The sequence below is a fragment of the Elaeis guineensis genome, chromosome 6, assembly GCF_000442705.2.
Source record: "Elaeis guineensis isolate ETL-2024a chromosome 6, EG11, whole genome shotgun sequence".
NCBI lineage: Eukaryota > Viridiplantae > Streptophyta > Magnoliopsida > Arecales > Arecaceae > Elaeis > Elaeis guineensis.
This window is the reverse complement of record NC_025998.2, coordinates 127,589,309-127,614,149: the sequence shown is the minus strand read 5'-3', so window position 1 is coordinate 127,614,149 and position 24,841 is coordinate 127,589,309. Positions and strand designations below refer to the sequence as shown.

At 42.6% G+C, this 24,841-nt stretch overlaps 1 pseudogene; it reads left to right on the top strand.

Annotated features, from left to right (window-relative positions):
- Positions 1–504: 504 nt before the first annotated feature.
- On the top strand, positions 505–23,820 carry LOC105046691 (UDP-glycosyltransferase 83A1-like; annotated as a pseudogene).
- Positions 23,821–24,841: the final 1,021 nt, after the last annotated feature.

The window sequence follows — 24,841 nt, the reverse complement described above, 5'->3', positions numbered from 1 at the left end:
TTAATGCATTAATATTCTGTTTGTGGTAGGGATGGTAATTGGAATGGATCCATCAGATACCTAACTTGGCTCGATCCAAATAGGGCAAGTATTAATTGATCCAATTAAAATTTTAGATAAATTTAAATTTTAGATAAAATATTTGAAGTAGATTCAGATCGAATGCAGATAATAGTATGCTCTGTCTTGAATCTGATTCGATATAATCCTAATCTAAATTCTTCTTTCAATGTTATAATTAATTTAGAATGTTTGCATAATGAGTTCTTTGCATGACCGACTCGATCCCATCCAAACTATCTTGTCTATCTAATCCAATTTGACCCCCATTTTATCCAAACTAATCCGAGATTAATGTGGGTGTTGAGTTTTTAATTACCAAATGGATACGTATATTTGCCGACCAGATCCGCACCAAATCTATTGCCGTCCCTAGTTTGTGGGGTGCCTTTGCCGGTTTATCCTTGTATCAGCATATAAATATAGACAACCGGGCTTGCAGCAATGGTTTCTCCTCATGCCATCATCATACCTTATCCAGCGCAAGGCCCTGTCATTCCTCTAATAGCTCTCTCCCACTCCTTGGTTGCCCATGGCTTCAAGATCACATTCACCAATTCCGAGTTCAACCATGAGCGTGTTGTTGCTTCCATGTCCCAGAACGGTGGTGATGGAGTGAAAAGGATACACATGGTTTCCTTTCCGGATGGATTGGCACCTGGTGAAGACCATAATGATCTTCGAAGGGTGACTGAAGGCTTCTTAAGGGTTGTGCCTCGGTGTTTGGAGGAGCTTATAAATCTTTGTGTATTTGTGTTGTACTTTAGCTTATTACTTTACTTGCTTTACTTTGTTATCTTGAATTCAATAAGTTATTTCCGCTATTATATATTATAATCACCACACAATTACTCAAGTTAGAAGTACATATTTGCTTAGAGCTTATTTTTATTAAAATTTTAAAAGAACCCATATCTCCCTCCTCTCTCTTGGGTTGCTATCTCTAGGCAACATCTAGGATAGAAAATGTCACCATTGCATGAGCCTTTCATGCGGAACGCTACTGTATATTGCATGTGCCTTTGACCATTCAATAGTGCATACCTACCTCCCAGCTGAAGATAAGGTATTTTCTAAAATGACTCAGTATGACACAAATAAAATTGATGTGCCAAAATAATTACCTGATTCAATGATTCATGGTCCATGTAAGAAATTAATATGGTTTCATCTGGAGGACTTTAATGCATTAATACTCTATTTGTGATAGGGATGACAATTATAGCCGACTTATCGAATATTCTATCCGATCTGATCTAAATAGGATAGATTTTACTCAATCCAATTAAAATATGGTATGAATCTGGATTCTAAATAAAATATCCGAAATAGATTTAGATCGAATGTGAGCAATAGTATACCTTACCTTGAACCTAATCTAATATAATCTTAATCCAAAACCTCCCTTTTAAAATTATAATTATTTTAGAATATTTGTATAATGAGTTCTGATCTCCACTCGATCCAATTTAGCTCATCTACTGATCCAATTTCATCTGCACCATTTATCCTAGCCGATCCATTCTTATGTGAGGCGGTAGGGATACGGTGCTTTAAATTATGGGGTGGGTAACCAACCCAACCCATACCCAATCCATTGTCATCCTTTGCTGCGCCTCGGCCTATTTATCCTCGTACCCGGCATAAAAATAGAGACAGCAGAAGAACTTGGATACAATTGTTTGTAGCAATGGGTTCTCGTCATGCCATCATCATACCTTGTCCAACGCAAGGCCATGTCATTCCCATACTAGCTCCCTCCCACTCTTTGGTTGCCCATGGCTTTAAGATCACATTCATCAATTCCGAGTTCAACCATGAGCATGTTGTTGCTTCCTTGTCCCAGAACGGTGGTGATGGAGTGAAAGGGATACAGATGGTTTCCTTTCTGGATGGATTGGCACCTGGCGAAGACCGTAATGATATCCAAAAGTTGACTGAAGGCTACTTAAGGGTCATGCCTGGACGTTTGGAGGAACCCATAAAACAGATGAACACATCAGGAGGTAACCAGGTTACATGCGTTATCGCCGATTGGAACATGGGATGGGCTCTCGAAGTGGCGCAAAAGATGGGCATCCGGTCGGCTGCGTTATGGCCTGCGTCTGCTGCAGTGCTTGGATTATCTCTGAGTATTCCCAAGATGATCCAGGATGGTATCATCGATGCCGATGGTAAGATTTGGGTTTTGCTCATTTTTCTCTGACCAGCAAAACAATTCATAGCATGGTGATTCAACTTTTCAATCTTTTCAACATTCAAACTTTTTAAAAAAGTGTAGGAGAAAGTGATTAAAAGCCCAGAAAGTATGAATTTATTCCTGACCAATACTCTAATTCCTCTTTGATGAAAATAATATAAATTGATATATAATCCTTGTGTAACATTAGCACATACCAATTAATCATTTGTAAAAGTGTTCTTATTGCAATAATTTTGAAGATCGAATATGGTCCACACACATCACCCCCCCCCCCCCGCGCGCGTCTTTTGATTAGTTAAGTTTCCATGCTACGATATACAGCTTTTTATTCTGGAAATTCATGAGCAAAACCAGAGAGAAGCCAAATCATACAAAACCTTAAGTGGATGATTTTGCCAACAAAAAGCAGCTTAGAGCACAATTTGCAAATATGGTTAACATGATATGCAGTTGTTGCTTAGTGAATATCAGCAGGAATCAAATTACTGGAAGAAAAGGGTTGTGTTTTAATGAAGATCAAAGAAAGAAAAAGAAAATGTGAAAGAAAAAGTCCATCAAACTACTGGTAGTAATTATTAGTACTCACCATTGGTTTCCTTCAGTTTTTTAGGTGTTATTTAGTTGTGTCTTCTATTGGGCAAACTGGTTGCATTCGTATAGCAAGCATGTTTTATTTATTTATTTTTTTAAAAAAAAATCTCCATATGTGAGGACAAGCACCAGGATAACAAAATTATCATCAAGCATCTTTTCTATTTGCATTTCATGCAGGAATGCCAGCAAGAAGTGAGACTTTCCAGCTGAGCCCTGGCATGCCATCTGTGAATACAAGCCAACTTTTATAGAATTGTGCCAGTTATCTCGATCCAGAAGGAGTCTTCTTCAAGTTCATGGTCAATAATAATCAATCAATGAAGCTTGCTGAAACAATCATTTGCAACACATTCTCCAACCTTCGAGTCACCATCATTCACCCTCTTTCCAAACTTACTGCCTGTTGGACCTGTTGGGACATACCGACCGGTCCCTCTCATGCCGACTCATTGTCGGGCCTGCATGACCAGCGGCCGACTCTGCCGACCGACGACTGCCGTCACCGACCGATCGAGTATACGTCGGTCGGGCAGACCCTCTCCGCTCTCGATTGGCCGAATTATGGGGCCCGATACCCGACTCCCACAACGCATCCGACTGACCATCGGAGGGTCCCCGAGTTTTCACCCGACATTCCTCAACCAGGCGCCGACCTATAGTCGGTCGGCTCCTTCAAACGCCGTACGACTGCTGGAGACTGTCCGTCCTGACAACGGCGTGCGGCGCAGCCGCCTTGGGGCATTATCCCACCTAAGGCATGGGTCAATCCTAGTGATTTGACAGCCCCACGGCGATTTGACAACCTCATGGTGACCCTGACAGTCTTCGGTGATTTGACAATTCTTTCATTGTCTGTGCCATTAATGACGGCGCCAAGCCGCGCTCTACTATAAAACGGGGAAGGCAACAGTGCTGAAGGAGGTCCCTTTTCAAAACCCCTGAACTCTTCCTCTTTAGCTCTCGCTCTCACCCTCTCTCGTTGAGCTCCTTGATTCTTTTCTACTATTGCCTAGTCTCCTCTCTGACTTGACCGTCGGAGGGTCCCCGCCGGAGTCACCTCCGGTCAGTGCGGACTTCTTTTGCAGGCGCTCGTTCCTGGCGACCAGGCGACGAGGGGATTGGCCGCAACAAGTTTTGGCGCGCCAGGTAGGGGGCGATAGCGACAGGGATTACGACCCCCACAGAACTCGAAATATTTGTCGAGATGACAAGAACCAGAGCTCAGCGGTCGAGGGTCACCGGGTCGGTGAGGCACTCTTTCCGTCGGAAAGAGGCCTCTCCTCCACCCTCCATGGTGGAATCTAGCTCTCCACATCCCGTGGTGACCACGGAGGCGCAGATCGCGGCGATCATACGGAAGATGACCGTGCTGACAGACGCGGTCAAGAGCCTTCAACAACAACCAATCCGGTTGCCGCCCTTGTCGATGGGGCAACTGACGGTACACCCGATGCCCTCCAGGAGCAGCCACCGGTGCCCGCGTCGGTCTTCGTCTCCTCCTCGGGAGCAGCTGTCACAGCGCTCCCATCGAGAGGAGGAGGGGCGGCCACGGTGTGATACCCATCGGTCTCGACGATCGTCTCCTTCCTAGCTGGAGCGAGCAAGGAAGGAGAAGCGGCCGCGAACACCGTCCGCCTCCTTCTCAAATTCATCAAGAGATTCCACCCCCGGGGTCTCTCAGCACCGGCTGGTCGACGACTACGAACGCAGGTTCGAAGAAATCGACCGTCGGCTTGCCCAGCTGCAGGTGGACAGACAGAAGTCTTCGAACGACGTTGACTTCCAGACTGTTCAATCTCTCTCCCGACTCATTCTCGACGAGCTGATTCCTAGTCGGTTCAAGATGCCCCATGTGGAGCCCTATGATGGCTCCACCGACCCAGTTGACCATCTGGAGAGCTACAAGGCTCTCATGACGATCCAAGTGGCGACCGATGTCCTTCTTTGCATCGGCTTCCCCGTCACACTTCGCAAAGCTGCCAGGGCCTGGTACTCCGACCTTCGCCCAGGAAGTATTCACTCCTTTGGATAGCTTGAGCATTCTTTTGTGGCCCACTTCAGCCCCAGCCGGAAGCCGTCACAAACCTCGGACAGCCTTTTTTTCCTCAAACAGGGAGAAAATGAGATGCTCCGACACTTCGTGACGTGATTCAACGCGGCCACGCTTGAGGTTCGGGACCTCAACGAAGACATGGCAATCTCGACCATGAAGAGGGGGCTAAGGGGGTCTCGATTTACCTACTCCTTGGACAAGACCCTCCCCCGGACATACGCCGAACTGCTGGAGTGCGCGTACAAGTACATGCGCACGGATGAAAGAGCTTCCGACCGGTGCCTGACCAAGTCCAAGGGCCCGAAGGAGAAGCGAAGGAAGGGTCGGGACCCTGCCGAGCCGAGCAGGCCTCCGACCGACAAACAAGTCTCACCCCAGCAATGGAACCAGAGGTCGCCTCGATGGCGGAGTCCGAGGCCGACGCATCCCAGGTATAACTCCTATACTCCTCTCTCTGCTCCTCGTGTGCAGATCTTGATGGAGATCGAAGGGGAAGAATATCTGCGATGGCCTCCGCCTCTGAAGGCAAAGGGCCTTGACTGGCGAAAGTACTGTCGATTCCATCGGGGCCATGGTCACAACACCGAGCAGTGCATCCAACTCAAGGATGAGATCGAGGCCCTCATACGTCGGAGATATCTCGGCAAATTCCAAAGGAACCCGCCGACTCGGCCCGTCACCGACCGACGACCCCAGTCGACCGAAGAGGCAATGACTAACCAGCCTACGACCGGGGTCATCAACATGATCTCCAAATGATTGGTCCTGGGGACGACCGCTGGGGGGAGCCGACGAAGAAGCTGCGCCAAGACAATGTAATTTCTTTTATAGATGAAGATGTTTGGGGTATCCAAACTCCCCATGACGATGCTGTTGTTGTCTCGGCAACAATAGCAAATTATGATGTAAGAAGGATTTTTGTAGATAATAGAAGTTCGACAAATATTTTATTTTACTCGACCTTCTCCCGGATGCGACTGTCGGCCGACCGGCTCAAGAGAGTCTCTACACCCCTGATAGGCTTTGCTGGAGATGCTGTCACGGTGGAAGGGGAAGTTACTTTGTCCGTGACGGCTGGAACCGAACCACGACAGAGCACAGTCTACTTGACCTTTGCGGTCGTCCAAGTGCCTTCAGCCTACAATGCCATACTTGGGAGGCCCGGACTAAACGCCCTCTGGGTGATAGTCTCGATGTATCATCTGCTGGTTCGGTTCCCGACCAACAATAGAGTTGGAGAGATGCACGGGGATCAACAGCTCGCTCGGTGATGCTTTCAGATCTCCGCTCAAAGCGACGAATTGAAGGGCTCCCTGACGGTCGACAAGTTGGACCAACGGGAAGAGGAAGAACGAGGTGAGCCGACTGAACAACTTGTTCCCATCCCGATAACGGAGAATGCCGAACGAGTGGTATGGGTCGGGTCTCAATTACCCACCCCGAGCGACGACAGTTGGTGGAGTTGCTGAAGGCCAATGCCGACGTATTCGCTTGGTCGGCATCGGATATATCGGGTATCCCCCAGAGACGATGACACACCGACTCAACATCGACCCAGTGATGAGGCCGATGAGGCAGAAGAAGCGATCTTTTGCTCCTGAAAGATAGAAGGCCATCGATGAAGAAGTGGACAAGCTACTCGAGGCAGGCTTCATCAGAGAAACTACGTACCCCGATTGGCTCGCCAACATCGTCATGATGAAAAAAGCTAACGGAAGTTGGAGGATTTGCATCGACTATACCGACCTAAACCGCGCCTGCCCGAAGGACAGCTTTTCACTCTCAAAAATCGACCAGCTGGTAGACGCGACGTCCGGCCACCGACTGCTCAGCTTCATGGATGCTTTTGTCGAACACAATCAGATCCGGATGGCACCCGAAGACGAAGAGCACACCGCTTTCTTGACCGCCAAGGGCCTCTACTGCTACAGGGTAATGCCCTTCGGGCTGAAGAACGCTGGAGCCACCTACCAGCGACTTATCAATAAGGTCTTCAAAAATCAGATCGGGTGCAATATGGAAGTATATGTGGACAACATGCTGGTAAAGAGTGCACAGACTACAGATCACATTCGAGATCTCGAAGAAGCTTTTTGCACTCTACGACAACACCAGATGAAGCTAAATTCGACTAAGTGCGTCTTCGGAGTGACTTCGGGAAGTTCCTCGGGTTCCTCATTTCTCAACGTGGAATCGAGGCTAACCTTGAGAAAATAAAGGCAATCATTGACATGCAGCACCCGGACACCAAGAAGGAGGTCCAGCAACGGAACGAAAGAATCATCGCCCTCAGCCGATTCATCTCTCGATCGGCTGAAAGATGCCTCCCATTCTTCAAAACCCTGAGGCAGGTGAAGGGCTTCTCTTGGTCGGATGAGTGCCAACTGGCCTTCGAGGACCTGAAAAGGTACCTGGCCTCCCCACCGCTGCTTGTGAAGCCGGAAGTCGGAGAGACGCTATATCTCTATTTGGCCACTTCCCTCGAGGTGGTTAGCTCGGTGCTCATCCGAGAGAATGAGAGCCGAATTCATCAACCTATATACTACACTAGCAAAGTGCTCCACGGTGCTGAAGCTCGGTACTCGAAGATGGAGAAGATGATATTCACCCTGACTGTGTCCGCCAACGACTCCGTCCGTATTTCCAAGCGCATGCCATTGTGGTCCTCACCGACCAGTCCCTGAGGGCGATATTGCACCGACCCGACACATCGGGATGACTGGCAAAATGGGCGATGAGGCTCAGTGAGTTCGACATACAGTACCGACCGCGACCTGCCTTGAAGGCCCAGGTCCTGACCGACTTTATTGCGGAGTGCCCGACAACCGACCAAGGGTCGGAAGGTGGGAGCCCCGGAGGAGCTACGATCTCCGAGCCTGACCCCGGGTCTACCTAGGTACTGCACATCGACGGAGCTTCCAATGCTCGGGGAAGCGGGGCCGGGTTCCTACTCACCAACTCGGAGGGGGTGGTCACTGAGTATGCCCTCCGGTTCGACTTTAAAGCCTCCAACAATCAAGCTGAGTATGAGACGCTTCTCGCCGGCTTGAGGATGGCGAAGGAGCTTGGGATCGACAGCCTCCGGATCTTCTCCGATTCTCAGCTGATCGTGGGGTAGGTCAAGGGCGAATTCGAGGCGCGAGACTCAACTATGGTAAAATATCTCTAGAAGGTGAAAAATCTTATGGCACGCCTCGAATATTTTAAGATCTCCCACATCCCTAGGTCGGAGAACGCTCGGGCCGATGCACTCTCCAGGCTAGCGACTTCAGCTTACGACGCTTTGGGTCAGACGTTCGTGGAAAACTTCGAGCAGCCAAGCATCGACAAGGCCGAGGAGGTGCTACAACTAGCACCCGAACCAGGTTGGATGGATCCGATTGTCCGATACCTGACCGACGGAATTAGCCTTGAAGGCCCTGCAGAGGCCAAACGGCTCCGATGGTCGGCCTCCCAATACGTGATAATGGATGGCCGACTCTACAAAAGGTCATTCTCCCTCCCCTTGCTCAGATGCTTGGGACCGACCGACATGGACTATGCGCTCAGAGAAGTACACGAAGGAATCTGCAGAAATCACTTGGGGGGCAAATCCTTGGCCTACAAAGTCCTGCAGCAGGGTTACTACTGGCCCACTATGAGGAAGGATGCAGCTGAGTTGGTTCGAAAGTGTGAGCCATGCCAGAGGTACGCCAACATACAACACCGACCAGCCAGCCAAATCACCCCTATTGTCGCCCCGTGGCCCTTCGCCCAGTGGGGGGTTGACATACTCGGTCCCTTCCCTCCGGCGACTGGCCAAAAGAAGTTCATAGTCATCGCCATCGACTACTTCACTAAGTGGGTGGAATCCGAGCCTCTGGCATAAATTACCGAGCGGAAGATGGAAGACTTCATCCAGAAGTCCATCATCTTCAGGTTCGGATTGCTGTACACCATTATCACCGATAATGGATGACAATTCGACAATCAAGACTTCAGAGACTTCTGCACGAGATTTCATATCATTCACCGACTAACCTTGATCGGACATCTGCAGTCCAACGGTGAGGTCGAGGTGACCAACCGGACCATACTGCATGAACTCAAAATCCGACTGAATGAAGCCAAAGGCCTCTGGGTCGAGGAGTTGAACTCCATCCTATGGGCGTACCGAACGACACCCCATGTCCCAATCGGAGAATCACCTTTCGGCTTGGCCTATGGGATGGAGGCGATGATACCGCTTGAGATCGGGCTACCATCGACTAGAGTCGAGCAGTATCAGGAGCCAGACAACTCTGAGTGTCGGAGGGCCGACCTGGACCTCCTACCCGAACTCCGGTGCGAGGCTCAACTTCGCATGGCTTCTTACCGACAGAGAGTAGCCCGATACTACAACGCCAAGGTCAAACCAAAGCTTTTCAGGCCTGGGGATCTAGTCCTAAGAAAGGCAGAAGTCTCGAAGCCTCTAGACCAGGGGAATTTAGCTCCGAACTGAGAAGGACCCTACAAGATAGCGGACACCTACGAGCCGAGAGCTTACCGACTGGAGACTCTAGAAGGGAATGCCATTCCCCGGACCTAGAATGCCGACAATCTAAAGTTGTACTACCAGTGAACCTTGTATCCCCTTGTCTGGAATACAAGTTTAGTTTCAAAACTTCGGAGTTTGGAATCTCGAATCTTCGACTGTGGGTCGGCGCTCGACAGAAGTATGAACACCGATGCCCCGACTTAAGCCCAATGTTCCATTGGGAACCGACGGCCCAATCGCCGATGACACATCGGACGCTTGAGAGGGCCGACACATCCACCACGATGGGGGTTACACTCCTTCTACAGTCAAACTCTCGGGCAAAACGATCGGCTGACATGCCGACTCGGCCCCGGCCAAAAAGGCAAAGCGCCAACGCGACCAATGTCGCGTTCGCAATTTACCGACCAGGTCACGATCGGTCGAAGGATATTCGGCTCACCATCATTTATCACACGATGCGACGTGTGTACCCGACCTAGATCTGGGTAATGGGAACTCGACTCATCATCGTTTTCTTGACTAAACGCATCGGATGCCATTCGACTGAATGCATCGAGCGACATTCGACTATCGGATCCTACGGAATGATCCGGCCATCAAGTTATGTCCGAAGATCGATCGACCCTCGGCTCGACGAACGCACCTGACTCACATCTGGGCAACAGGCATTCGATTTAAGCTCTTGACCATCGCGTCGCATGATAATCGGGAGGCTGATCCAAAGTCAGAATCCGCTCTGCCTTTGCTGCGGCGTGAATTGCCGACTATCTCGGATCATCACCAGGGATCCTACCGAATGTCCTTACTAGTTTATTGGGCTTGCGACTTATGTGTTCAAAAAGTATCTCGGCGAACCACACAAAACACATCCCACGACACACGAAAAAAAAAGGAGAGAAGAGTCCAAGCTGAAAAAGACTTTGATTTCATTAAAGTTCAATCTAAGTTTACAAAACTAAGCCGAAGCCTGAATACAAGTATGATGAACAAAAGTAAAAACAAAAGACCGACTAATCCCCAGAGTCGGCTTCCTCCACCGGGCGAAGATTGGGAGAGGTCGGCGCATCCACTCGGGCTTCGGGGATCGGGGCCACTTCAGGAGTCGGAGCCGCCAGACCTTCGGTGGCTTGGTCCGCGTCGGCTTCGGCTTCCACTACGGTGGTGCGACTTCCCGACGATGGGTCAGCCATCTCATCCGCAGCTGGGGCCTCCGACTCTGATGGAACGATGCTACCGAGGTCGAGCTCCGGATATAAGCCCCGGACGGCTTCCCGAGCATCCTCGTACCCCACTCGGTATGAGAGGAAGCTGCTCTCTAGAAGCTCTTCCCGGTACTCCTTGGAGTCGTGGAAGTTCTCCACAGCCTGACCCATGGCTTCCTTCGCCGACTCCGCTTCCACCCTTGCGATGTCTGCGTCGGCCTGAGTAGTAGACAGGTTCTCTTCGGCCTTAGCGAGGTTTCCGAGGCTTACTTGGAGCTGCTCGCGTTCGGCCTTGAGCTCCTTGGCGAAGTCGTCCCGCTCGTGATGCAGCCGACGAATGGTGCGGGACTTTCGCTTGGCGTTGTCCCGGGCTGACTGCAACTCGATCCCCGAAGCCGCCAAGGTGCCTGTGAGTCGGGAGACCTCCTCGATGAGACGGGAGATCTCCCCCTCAAGCCGGGCCTCCCGATCGACCGACTGCTGTAGCTGATCGACTAGTATGACCTTATCGGCTTCGGCGGCCATGGCCTTGTCTTTCCAGACCGTGCGCAAATCACCAAATCTTCGGTATCCGACCTCCAGCTCGAATATGTTATAAATCAGCTGCAAGAGACAAAACCAACCGTCAGAAGACCAAACTTATGAAAAACGGTGATGAAAATGAAAAGGAGGAAGACTTACCCGGATCATAGACGGGTAGAACGAGGACAGCATGTCGGAGATCCGCTGGTTCTTCATGGCCTCAACGTCGGCGGAGAGGATGAGTGCCTGGCATAGCCTCCTGGCCAAGTCGTGGTTGGCCAGGGCTGACGCTCCTTCGGGAAGCGGGGATTTGGCCGACGCTCCGCCGCCGGCCGACCTCCTGATGTCGTCGGATCCCATCGGGGCCTTCCCTCTTGCGGATATCCAGGCCCTGACGTCGGAAAGGGAGGGCATGCTTGAGCCCGACTGAGTCCCTCCCGAAGGTGCGGCAGCAGCAGACGCAGGTTGCTCGGGCTCGCGCGCCTCTTCCCGAGCCTCTTCTGCCGACTGAGCAGCCGGCGAACCCTCGGCCGATCCTTCGGCCGCCCGTCCCTCGGGCGAGGCTGCTCCCTCGATCGATGGTCTCTCAGATGGGACTTCAACGGGCGCTGTCGGCACTGACAGTGCAATGACCGACTCCCGATTCGACACCAGTCTGGGCTCTGCCTCCGCCCCAGTCGACTCGCTCAGCGAAGCGATCTGAGGCCTCTTGGGAGGCCGCGATGGCCCGGCCTCCTGCGCCGGCCTCTTCCGTGCCGTGTGCTGACAGATGTCGGCTGCCGTCAACCTCATCCTCGACGGTATATCTGAAATGACGACAAGGAATCAGCATCGGCATCAAAAAAAAAAAAACTCACAAACGGAACAGACCTAGGCGGGCCACCAGGCTGAGACCAGCATTGTACAGGGCCTGCTCGGTGACGAGCTCCTTCTGCTTCGGCACCGAAATATCCTTCAGACGATGGAAGTCTTCCCGATCTGCGGCCTCAACCCGACTGTTCTCGTTTGGTTGGGTTCGGGGGTCCCCCCAACGGATAGGGAACCCCCAAGGAATGGAAGAAAAGACAAAGAAGAATTGGTTCTTCCATCCATGAATTGACGATGGAAGATCGGTAATAAAGGAGAGGCCCTTCCGAGGATTGAAATACCACCACCCTCGGGTTTTAGGGTGGGGTCGGAGAACAAAAAAGGCTCGGAAGAGCGAAAGGCGAGGGTTGGTCGGTAGAAGCCGACACAACAAAGCGAAGCTGACCACTAGCCGAACCGAGTTCGGCGCAAGCTGCGTCGGACACAGCCCGTAGTAGTCCAGCACGTTCCGGACGTACTCCAAAATCGGAAAGCGAAGACCGGCTCGGAGGTCCTCGACATAGAAAGTCACCTGGCCCGCAGGCGGGTTGTTAACCCGACCATTGGCTCCAGGGGCGAACAGCTGAAATTACTCCGGGATGCAGTACTGCTCCCGGAGCCGATCAACGTTCGGCCCCGAAAGTAAAGAGACCTCCACCTTCGGGGTCGACCAAGAATCGTCAGTCGGGTTCCCCGACCGACTTCCTCGAGGAGATGTTCTGGCCATTACGCCGGAGCAAGGAATCAAAGAACAAAAGAGGAAGAAGCAGGGAAGGAAACGAAGGACGAGGAGGACGGTTACCTAAGGCAAGGGACCACTCTCAAACAGAGTCTCGGCAGTAAGTCTGGAAAGTGAAAATCCAAATGCAAGTGACCCTGTATATATAGTGCCCCCCGACGGCTGAGATGAAGGCACGACCAGCGAGGATCTCCTAGATCGCGACACATGGCGACATCTGGACCCTTCTTCAGCCCGACGGTTCGGCGTACCTATCCTCAGATCGGGCCACGTCACCTCTATCCACCTGAGCGGGTTCGGCCCAATGGCTCCCCACCACGCGGCGAAAAAGTCGTGACGGTTCGCGTTCCCGAAGAGACGGCAGGAAAGGTGCTTTTTATTCCCGGTGGGATGTCTGACACCGATGGGACGTCTGGCGCCGATGGGATGTCTGATACCGATGGGTCGCCTAGCACTCACGAGATGCCTGACACTGAATCAACCAGCGATACGGTCGTCAGAATCAGGACTTAATGCAATGGGTATCCACTCCTTTCGCCCGATGCTGCCGCCCACGCAAAGACACTGGCCAGCGCACCATCCGACTCAGGAGTGGGGGGGCAACTGTTGGGACATACCGACCGGTCCCCCTCATGCCGACTCATCATCGGGCCTGCATGACCAGCGGCCGACTCTGCCGACTGACGACTGCCGTCACCGACCGACCGAGTATACGTCGGTCGGGCAGACCCTCTCCGCTCTCGATTGGCCGAACTATGGGGCCCGATACCCGACTCCCACAACGCGCCCGACTAACCATCGGAGGGTCTCCGGGTTTCCACCCGACATTCCTCAACCAGGCACCGACCTATAGTCGGTCGGCTCCTTCAAACACCGTACGACTGCTGGAGACTGTCCGTCCTGACAACGGCATGCGGCGCAGCCGTCTTGGGACATTATCCCACCTAAGGCATGGGTCAATCCTAATGATTTGATAGCCCCACGGTGATTTGACAGCCTCACGGTGACCCTGACAGTCTTCGGCGATTTGACAATTCTCCCATTGTCTGCGTCATTAATGACGGCGCCATGCCGCGCTCTACTATAAAACGGGGAAGGCAACAATGCTGAAGGAGGTCCCTTTTCGAAACCCCTGAACTCTTCCTCTTTAGCTTTCGCTCTCACCCTCTCTCGTTGAGCTCCTTGTTTCTTTTCTATTGTTGCTTAGTCTCCTTTCTGACTTGACCGTCGAAGGGTCCCCGCCGGAGTCACCTCCGATCAGTGCGGACTTTTTTTATAGGCGCTCGTTCCCGACGATCAGGCGATGAGGGGATTGGCCGCAACAGGACCATTACTCACAAGCCAACAGTCTGAAAAAATAGTTGGGCATATCCGGCAAGTGGATACAACCTGTATGAGTTGGCTCGATAAGCAACCTGCTGACTCTGTCATCTATGTGGCATTTGGGAACGTAGCAGTCTTCAACCAACACCAATGCCAGGAGCTTGCACTTGGGCTTGAACTATCTGGCCATCCATTCTTGTGGGTCGTAAGACGTGATCTCGCAGATGGGACAGATGATGCCTGGTTCGATGGGTTTCGAGGTCGAGTTAGAGGCCAAGGAATGTGGGTAGGAGATCTCCTCAACAGCAAGTACTGGCTCACCCTTCCATTGCTTGCTTCTTTTCTCATTGTGGTTGGAATTCAACATAGGAAGGGGTGAAGAATGGAGTTCCTTTCCTCTGCTGGCCGTCCTTGCTCAATCAATTCCTCAACCGGACCTATATCTGTGATGTTTGGAAGACTGTTTTGAGTTTGGATCCTGATGACAAAAGATTTGTTCCAAGGAAGCAGATCAAAGAGAAGGTGGACCAAATATTTTTGAATGCGGAAATGAAGGCACTACAACAAAGCAGGTTATTGATGGACCAAATATTTTTGAATACGGAAATGAAGGCACTACAACAAAGCAGATTATTAGTGACGAAAAATTTTTATCGTTAATAATCTACTATTGGCGACAAAATTTTCGTCGCTAATATTTGATCGTAAATAATCACGTCGTTGATAATATTTGACGACGAAAAAAATATTTCATCGCTAATAACAGTTATTTACGACAAATAATTTTCATCGTTAAAAGATTTTTGACAAAAAAATTTAATCGTAAAAAAATATTTACGATGAATTATAATATCACTAATAAATAAAAAATTAATAGCGATGAAAATACTTTCATCCCTGTTAATTTAATTAAATTTTTTTTGAAATAAAATTTTTAAAAACTTTTAGTGATGAAAAATTTTGCACTACAAATAATATTTTTTGCAACAAAAATTTTTCATCGCTATTAATTTAATAATAATTTTTTTAAAAATAAAATTTATATAATATTAGTGATGTAAAACTTACGTCGTAAATATAATAATTTTCAATAAAAATTTTCGTCACTAATAATTATTTACGATGAATAAATTTTCATCGTTATTAATTTTATATAAAATTTTAATAATTTTATATTTATTAAAAAATTAAATTATCATACTAAAATATTTTAAGTGATCAATATTTCATCGAAAATAATTTCATCACTAATAATTTAAACATATTTTTTTAAAAAAAATAATTTATGAATATATATTTTTAATTTATATTTATAATATTTTTTATAAATTAAAAATTAAAATTAAAAATTTACATAATAAACTCATAAATAAATTTTATTATTTTGTTATATTAAATTAAAATTATAACAAGTTTGAAATAAAAATAAAAAACTACATGAAGAAGCTGTCAAGTGTTGGTATCTGAAGAACAAGCTGGGAAAGGAGAGGGCTTGAAAGAGCTCGGACCGGCCTGCTGCTGCCTTATCAGCTGTATCGTCTGCTCCATCTGTGCCATCTGCTCTATCATCTAGATCTAGAGCTGCTGATACTCGTCGATGTGTGCAGCCAACTCCTGAGCTCGCTGCTCAGCCCGCTGTCGATCCTCGACAATCTGTCTCTGTACCTCCGTCAGTCGAGCCTCGCAGGCAGAATGGATGTCAGCCCTAGACGAGCGTAAGGATGAGAGAGCAGTGATCCCATACCCTAAACTCCTAATATAACAGAGTTTCGTACCATTCACCTGATCACATATCTCATCATCTGGGAGTGCGGACGAGCCCTAAGGGGTAGGTTGAAATTTTATGTCTGTTATACGATCTTGAAAATTAAAATTATAGCTATTTTAATTTTATAATAAAAATTAGATTGTAAATAAAAAAATAATTAAAAAAACTTACAAAGAGCTCTGAGCTCCTCGTCGTCCACTCCCTTGATCGTAGATGGTGGGTCTACCGGTAGATATCGATCCTACCAGGAAGCTCACCACTCTCAGCATCTTCCTGTAATTTAAAAATAATTAATTAAAATTTTTTTAAATAATTAAAAAATTATATGCTAAATAAAAATTAAAAATTACCTATCATGTGCTCCATGTGACAAACGAACGACCTCGAACCCCCACAATATGATATGGTCTGTCTCGTCCAATTTATGATATTTTGGGCACATCTTCTCTGTACAGTTACTAATCAAATTAGTAGATAATAAATTTAATTTAAAAATAAATAATTTAATCATTAAACTCTAAAAAAAAAAAGTTTGGATGTGTAACCTGATATGTCGGATCCTCGTAATGCCGGCATATGACAGTCCAATTATCTATAGTGATGCTGTCATAAGGCTGCTACCGCGCTGCCTCCTCCCCATGATCCTGCACCACATGGTACCAATACTGATGCATGATGGCGATAATCCTTGAAATGCAATGATAAATGAGTGTCCATGGCTCGTCGTATGCGATCCTCCTCAAAATCAATGATGTCGAATACACCCTGTCAATAACCAATATTAGAAGAATACTATGCAAATTAAATATTTACAACATAATTTATTTTACCTATAAGTGTGTGTAGCAAAACTTCTCTCTGATCCGGTAGAACATGATGCCAATCGAAAAGCATCATGGGGGCATAGCTGCGGCATATGATGCCCAGCTCAGTCTGCCATGGCTCGCACCATCCCCTAATAAGTCTGGTATAGTCGGGTGGTATCTCAATATGGAGATGCTGTCTCGGGTGCTCGCATCTCCAATGCTCTAGAGCAAGGTTCTTCGATGGACCTCACCCTCGCCTCACTACCGATGAAAACTGGACTGAAATAATAATAAATAAATCATTAGTATGATAGCTATCCAAATAAAAGAATTAAATTTTATTATGTAAAAAGTATAATAATACCACTCGGATCTGTTTCACTTGGATCCGCCTCACTGGGACCTATCTCACTGGGACCTGCCAGTGCAGGACCCTTTGGTAATGGAATTGGTGCGGCAATAGAGATCGATGAAGGTGCCTCAACCTTTGAGGTAGACTATGAATACGAACGTCGTCGTCTGTCTTCTGATGCCATATCTATAATTTTTGACATATAAATGAATATAATATTAAATAATAATAACAAAAAATAAATTACATTCTAATGAATACAATTATATCACATACTATTATTGCATGAGAAGATTGAATGAAGAATATAGAACTACTCATCAATATTCGTATCTTCCTCGATATGTAGATCCTCTTCCGAATCACAATAATCGATATATGTGTCGTCTTCTATCTCATCGTCATTTATGAACTGATCGTCACCCTCCGACTCATCAAGATTAAATACAAAATCAGCTTCAACTTCGTTGGACGGCAGATCAGCCCTATTCAAATGTGCTGTTACAAGTTCTTCATCAACAAAAAGCTCGGCTAATATTTATTCTTCTTGCTGAAAAGCTTCCTCTTCATGTAAATCTGAATTTTCATCCATCTCTAATCGGGTTGGCATGTCATATATGCCTCTAGGTGTTATTTTTTGTACAACATACCAATTACCTCGATACTTTAGATCCTTCAAATATATTATTTGTTTCGCTTGAGTTGCTAATATATATGGCTCATTCTGGTACCATGTTCGTGTAAAATTTACATTGATAAAGTATGAATCGATATGAATACCGATCTTTTTATTATTAATATCCCACCATTCACACTAAAATAAGAATACAGAATTATTGGACCCATACTTCAGTTCTATGATATCTACCAGTATACAATAATATTCAATCTCTTCTTCTCCTTCATATCCTATTGTAGCAATCCCACTATTTTGAGTCCGTCGTTGCATCTCAAGCTCCTTTGTGTGAAATCTCATTCCTCCAATGATGCAAGATGCGTGTGATTAACCCTTCAATCGAGACCACATGCTAAATCATACAACTCATCAGTCGCACCCACTTTTTTATTGAAATACTTATGTTTCATCTACACCATAACATAAAAAATTATGTTGGTTCAAATTATATTATTTATAATTAAATAAATAATATATTACTAATACAACTTACAAGATCATCAAACTATTTTGTAAATTTTTTCCTATATCAATCATCAGCATCCATATTATTCTCTTTATATAGTATACTCTTGTACTCACTGCAACAAGTTATGATTTTTAATTTTATATCGATATAAAAAAATTACTTAAAATATTAAATAGTATGTTAAGATGGTACTTACTCAATGAAATCTTCAATTTTTTCATAATTATTTAGAACGTAAAATATACCTTGGATAGCTTGTTCACATCTATAAATTCATCTCCTTGCACCAAGAGGTCGAATCATTTGTTTAAATATAGACAATGTCAGTTCATTATCACTCCATTCATGATCTGCATTACGATCTGTACGATTGAATCTTATTCGATATTGTCAAGATATATCGAGCAGAATGTAACACACTCTGTAGCTATATATACTTTCGCTATAGACCCTTTAGGCCTTGCTTTATTATACACATATTTTTTAAGGTACACAAGAATCTATAAATAAAAATAAATTTAAATTTTAAAAATATATTTATATTTTATAATTGATATGATAAAGTATATATAATTTATTTATCTTTCAATAGGATACATCCATCAATAATGTACCGATCCGGCCAAAAGAGCTTTCTTTGGAAGATGAACAGCCAGATGCACCATAATATCAATTTTTTTTTCTAACTTATAAAGAATGAGTATGATATCCTTCTCAGATCTCTCAAGTAAGTTAATCTTTAATTTTCGATAACACAGTTCTCGAAAGAACACTCCCAGCTCAATCAATGCAGTTTGAACATCACTACCCAAATAGCCACACATGATCACAGAAAAAATAATAATCTTATTATTGTTATTAGTGAATATTTTATCTCATTATTCTAAAAATTTTGACAGCATCTCTCCATGATTCTTCAAGTATACGATGTAAATATGGTGCCTATGCACCCTACCACCATGTATCCGGAGAACAATGGGCAGATAACTACTGAATACCACATAATAAAATAAAATATCAACTATTAATAATAATAAGATTATTATTTTTTTAAAAAGTTCAAATATGAGACATCTAAGAGTCGATCTCGATGAAGGTCGACTCTTGAACGAAAATCTACGGCTCAATACAATTTAACTATTATCTCTGAACATACATTCGAAGATAGATTTCTAATTTATCAAAAAAGAATAACTGTGCATTGAAATTTTTTCATCAAAAAATTTAATAGAATTTTCTCCAAAATAGAATTATTTTTTATATTTAATTATAATAAATAAAAATATACAAAATAGTACATAAAATAATTAAATTATAATAAGTAACAGCAATGTGCATTGTGTTAGTGGAATAAAAAATAATTAATCAAATAATTAAATAATTTTAACAGTAACACTAAAAAATTTATGCAATAAATATAATTAATCAAATAATTAAATAATTTTATTAATCAAATAAATTTTTTCCCGGCCCCATCTCCACCGACCCTCGGCTGCCCCCTCCCTGGCCCCGTCTCCGCTGGCCGATGCCCTCCCCGACCCCATGTCCCCTGGTCGCCCCCTCCTCGGCCCCATCTCCTCCGACCGACACCCTCCCCGACCCCGTCTCCTCGACCGCCAGCGGCCTTGTCCCCAACCCTGTCTCTACCGTTAGGTCCCCTCCCCGATCCCGTCTCCCCCGACTGCCGGCCACCCCCTCCCCAGCCCCGTCTTCACCGGCCGACACCCTCCCCAGCCCCGTCTTCCCAAGCCACCAGCGGCCCTGTCCCCGGCCCCGTCTCCACCGTTAGGCCCCCTCCCCGGCCCCGTCTTCTCTTTTTTCTTTTTTTCTTTTTTTTCCTTTTTTTTCTTTCATTTTTTCCTTTTTTTCTTTTTCCCCCCTCCTTTCTCTCTTCCTTTCCTCCCTCCCCGCCGCCCCCTCCCCGACCCCGTCTCCTCCAATCGTCAGCCGCCCCCTCCCCAACCCCATCTCTGCCAGCCGACACCCTCCTCGACGATGGAGACAGGGCCGCCGGCCGCCCCCTCCCTGGCCCATCCCCCATCGGCCACATCCTTCCCCCAGCCCCACCCCCCATCTCTGGCCCCAGACCCCCTCCCCACCAACCCGATCTCAGTCGCCACCGGCCCCATCTCTGCCACCACCGACCGACCACTCTTCGACCCCCCGATGGCCCGATCAACACCAAAAAAAAAGAAAGATGGTTGAAATCGATACCTCCGATGGATGAGGATGGTGCGGACGCGGACGATGGTGCAGACGTGGATGATGGTGGGCAGACACAGACGATGATGCAGATGCGGATGGTGGTAGGAAGTGACGAAGGAGAGAGGGGGGAGAGCAGAGAGGGGGGAGGGGGAAGAAAAGGGAGGTTTTGCACAGGAGGGGGGAGAAGAATTGTTTCGCACGAAGAGACGTGATGTGACATGAATTATTAATGATGAAAATTTTCGTCGCTAATAATATTATTATCAATAAAAATTGAATTTTCATCGTTAATAATTCAGAAAAAAAAAAATTTGTTAAAAAATTTTTTCACAAAAAAAATTATTTACGATGAAAAAAAATTTCATCGTTAATTATTCTATAAACAATGAAAAAAAAATTTCATCGCTAGTAATTCTCGTCAAAAAAAAAAATTTTTTCACTAAAAAAGTTTTTCCATAAAAAAATTTATTTACGATGAAAAATATTTCATTGTTAATTATTTTATTAGTGACGAAAAAAGTTTTTCATCACTAATAATTCTTGATAAAAAAAATTACCTCATTTTTTCAAAAAAATTATGATAAAAATGAAATATTTCATCATTAATTATGTTATTAGAAATAAAAAATAATTTTTATTGCTAATTATTTTTCACAAAAAAAAATTAGATGGACATAATTTTACTATATATATATATAAATATATATATATATATATAAAATAATCCATTATATGACCTAAAACCTGCACATAATGCAGGGGCTCAAAATTAGTTAATAAATATATTGGATCTCAACCAAGTTTCCTCCAATCTCTATTCTTGAAATTTTTAAAATAAACGATAATGATAAATAATATTTATTATAATTGGGCATATGCACAGAGGGTATTGTTTTTGTAATTTAAAAAAGATATGTGATTTCATGAGATACAATTTTCTCTGTTCCTCAAACAAGAATAAACTAGGAAAGATATTAATTTATTTTTATATATTTATTTTTATATTAAATCCAAGTTTCAAGCTTTTTTTTAGTAAATTATGCAACACATATCCACCCTATAATGTCAACTCCCATCCTTAATAAATAGGCATTGCATATAGATAATATATGTGCATGTCTAAAATTATAAGTGTGGTTATAAGTTGTTTTATGTAACTGGATGAGAAGATCATAGCCATCCAAAGTCCCCTTGCATCTCATGTGTGATGTCATCTCAAAAAATTTTAGTTTATACAATGTTGAGCTAAAGGAACATAGAGATAAATATTTTATGTCATGGACATATCTAAAAAATTTGGATTTAATACCAAAAGGAGTCAAAATATGAGTCAAACAAATAAATTATTCATATTTAATATATGGGCTATACAATCATATTCTATTAGTTTCATTTTTTTGTTACTGAAACTTATTTCATTTAATACTATAAAAAGTATGCTTTAGTAGCATCAACTACAGTTTGAGTTAAGAGTATTTGATTACTTGAGTACAACTCATTTCAATTCTTATCAGTCCAAGTCATTCTAAGTATTTTTGAATCTGGATCCTCAGGTTGGGAACTGACTTTGATCCTTTGAGATAACCAAATGCTCAAAATTACTTTTCATGCCTTCTAATTAAACTTAGAATAATTTATGGGTAACTAAATATTTTAAAAAATACTAATTTATTATAAAAAATTATGATAAATATTATTGTATTGTATAATATTAATTATGCTCTATTTTTTTTTATTAGAGTAACTTAGATAGAGACACCATAATTAATATGATTTATCATAAAAGATATCTTGCTATTTGGACATGATTAATCAATATTATGAATTTTGAACTTGATGAATACTACACCTATTATGCATGACTTAATTACATCATCATGCAAATGACTTATATAATTACTAAAAAATTTAGAAAAACTTTTATTTAAAAAAGTTTAGGAGGATTAGTTTGCTATACATTCGAAAATCTTTGGATAACCTTTTTGTAGATCATATTTTAATATATAAAGATCCAGTATCATCTCCTTTCTATGTTCTTGGGCAGATACAAGGTCTTTGTATTTTATAACCTCTGATCAGTCCATAGAATCAACAACCTATGCAAAATTGAGTAATGAGACAGATTCAAAAAAACTTAGAGACAAAAAATATTATCGTAAATAATTTTTTTATTTTTTTTAAAATATTGATGATGAAAATATTTTTATCTCAAATAATTAACTATTTATGATAAAAAAAAATTTTATCACTAATAATCTATAATTTTTAAAATTTTAAAATATTTTATTTTTTTAATATATTAGCAATAAAAATTTTTATTCTAAATAGATGAGTATTTACAATAAAAGGCTAATTTCTGTCATAAATAAGTAATAATTTATGATATAATATTTTTATCATAAATAATCTATAATTTTTAAATTTTTAATTTTTTTTAAATATTAGCTATAAAATTTTTTTTATCATAAATAGTCACGTATTGGTGATAAAAAGTTAATTTTTGTTGCAAATACTATGCTATTTACGATGAAAAATTTTTATCGCTAATAATCTATAATTTTTAAATTTTTTAAATTTTTTATTTTTTTATGTATTAGCGATGAATAATTTTTATTGTAAATAATAATGTATTTGCGATGAAAAGAAACTTTCCATCGTAAATACTAGATTATTTATGATATAATATTTTCATCATAATTAATCTATAATTTTTAAATTTTTAAATTTTTTTTAAATATTATCAATAAAAAAATTTTATCATAAATAACAACTATTTATGATTTTTTTTCATCATAAATACTCGAGTATTTATGATGTAATATTTCATCATAAATAATCTTTATTTTTTAATTTTTTAAAATTTTTTATTTTTTAGTTATTAGCGATAAAAAGTTTTCACCATAAATAGAGAGGTATTTGTGATGAAAATTTAGTTTTCATCAGAAATACTCAATTATTTATGATAAAAAAATTTTATCATCAATAATCTATAATTTTTAAAATTTTTTATTATTCTTCAAATATTATTGATAAAAATTTTTCATCGTAAATAACTTGTATTTGCGATGAAAAATGAGTTTTCATCTCAAATATTTGTATTATTTATGATGAAACTATTTTCATCGCTAATATTTAAAAATTTAAAATTAAAATAAATATTTTATTATTTATGATAAAAATAATCATCATAAATAATTTATATTTATGATGAAAATTTTTTTCATCACAAATATGGAGCTATTTGCGATGAAAATAAATTTTTATCATAAATATTTTATTATTAGTGATAAATTTAATTTTTCATCGTAAATAGACTTATTGGCAATGAAATATTTTTTGTCGTAAATATTTTTATCATAAAAAATCTCTTTTCTTGTGGTGGCCAAGGCCTTAATGTGGAAGGACATTGCTAATGGGTGTACTAAGGAAGGAGGGTCTTCCTATAAAAAATTCAAGAGCTTTGTAGATTCCATGATAGAATGACGAGCTCTTTTTCTCAAAAATAAGGCACATGGATCTTTGGTGTTTGCTTCATCCAACTCAAAATTAAGGTCTGATGAATGTGCTATGCAGCATTTGGAGACAGCCAATGAAATTGACAATGTATTTATTCATATTTAAATATCATTCTTCTTTCTACACTGGCAGATTTTATTGTTAGACTATCAGCTTGTTTATTGTTATTTTCTTAATTTTTTTTTGTTGAAAGGTTATGTCTGTTTGTAAGATTGTCTCTTTTAGATTAGAAATGTTTCTCTTCATAAAGTTATATCTTTTAGATTAGAGATGTGGCTCTTTATAAGGTTTTGTCTTTTATGTTAGAGATGTGTTTTTTTTTGTAAAGTAGAGTATTTCTTTGTGAGGATGTATCTATTAATAAATAATTTTTTGTGAAAAATTGTATCCCCACTTCTATAAGTAGGGGGCATATATTTTGTGTTATATCAAGTCATTTGTAATTGAGTTAATTCTTATGGCCTCCTCTTGGTTTTTATAATTGAGTTAATTCCTATGATCTCCTCTTGGTAGAAAATTAAATGTAAAAATTAATATGATGAATTAACCTATTTTCAAATGGTAACTAATGTGCACTAGATTTATAAGTTTTAATTAAACTATCATCTTCATGAACAGTTCTAATACAGCTTTGATAATCTAAACATCTATGATTTCAGTAAGTAGTATTGAAATATCCATCACCATCTGACAGAATATTTAAAATTTGACCAAAAATGTTACAATTAAACTCAATAATTTTTTTTCATATAGGATAACATAGAACAAGCAAAACTATTAAAACTAAAATTATTATAAAATTTTTTAATTAGAGTAGGATAAGTTGACTTGTTGAGTGTAATCATAAGAAGCCAACCCATCCTCTCAAATAAAAAACCAATTCGAAAATCACTAAAATCATTTAAATGAACAATTCTTCCACCTACAACCTTTCTTCGAGAAAAATTTGATATAAAATTTTTGCTACACCCATTATTTAAAAATAGAC